At 47.2% G+C, this 1077-nt stretch overlaps 1 non-coding gene across 1 annotated transcript; it reads left to right on the forward strand.

Annotated features, from left to right (window-relative positions):
* Positions 1-303: 303 nt before the first annotated feature.
* LOC145096581 (small nucleolar RNA R71) lies at positions 304-410 on the forward strand. Its single transcript, XR_013703956.1, has one exon. It is a non-coding gene; the product is annotated as a small nucleolar RNA R71 (small nucleolar RNA).
* The last annotated feature ends 667 nt before the right edge of the window (positions 411-1077 follow it).

The raw sequence follows: 1077 nt of genomic DNA on the forward strand, positions 1-1077 counted from the left end.
CCACTGTATCTCTCGCACCCCACTCTTATGGCATGTATCGACTGGTCCATTTGTGTTATCCCGTGATCCATGTTATTCATCATGGCCATGACAACTGTAATTTCTTCAGTTTGGGCCCCTCCACCGCCTTTGATTCCATCTTGCCTTGGGTTGTCGTATTCGCGAGAGTGCTTCGCGAATTCTTCAATTAGCTCCTTGACCTCCCTTGGATTTTTCTTTGTCAACGGTCCTTGAGAATCAAGGAGTTGTCTTTTCATCACATTGACCCCATCATAAAAGATTGACATCTCTTGCTGCACATTTAGGTCATGTTGAGGGCAATTTCTGAGCAAACCATTGTACCGCTCCCATGCTTCGTATAGTGACTCCCCCGGCTGTTGTTCAAAGTTGGATATTGCCTTCTTGAGTTTGGCTATCTTGGATGGCGGGCAAAACTAGTCCAGGAATTGCTCACGCATTTGAGCCCAAGTGGTGATTGTACCCGGTGGGAGTGCTTTCCACCACTCCTTAGCAGCTCCTTTGAAAGTGATGTGAAGCATCCTAAGCAAGATTGTGTTTCTGATGACATTTGGGACATTGAAGTTATCCGCAATGTCGTTGACTTCATCTAGATGCTTAAAAGCATCCTCATGATCTTTCCCGAAAAATGGGATGTCCTTCAGTGCGCTCAATATGTGTCCCTTCAGCTCGAATGTGGCAGTGGCAGGTATTGCGGGTTGGACTAAACCGGGACCCACATCTTCTAGGATCTGCTTCTTGTAAGCTCCCATGGACATTTCTTCAATCGCTGCCATCTCGTTCCTTGGCTCGTTCTCGGGTTCACTCGTGTGTTCTTCAAATTCTGGCTCGGTATCGCTTTCGGACTCGGTTTGGACGGGTGTATGATCCAAATGCTCAAGATTTCTCTTGTGCCTCGCTGATGAACTTGACTCTCCTGTCTTCTTTCCCGACTTCCTAGAAAAAGCTGACTTCAATTCTTGCAAGGGCGTCTTTTTCTTGTGAAGTGCAGACTCGGGGTCTTCAAGTGGTGGCACCAAGTGTGTGTTTGAGCTTCTGGTCATGAACTCCTGCAACTTG

Source organism: Lactuca serriola, chromosome 3 (genome assembly GCF_051521515.1).
Source record: "Lactuca serriola cultivar US96UC23 chromosome 3, Lser_US96UC23_V15, whole genome shotgun sequence".
In the NCBI taxonomy this organism is placed as follows: domain Eukaryota; kingdom Viridiplantae; phylum Streptophyta; class Magnoliopsida; order Asterales; family Asteraceae; genus Lactuca; species Lactuca serriola.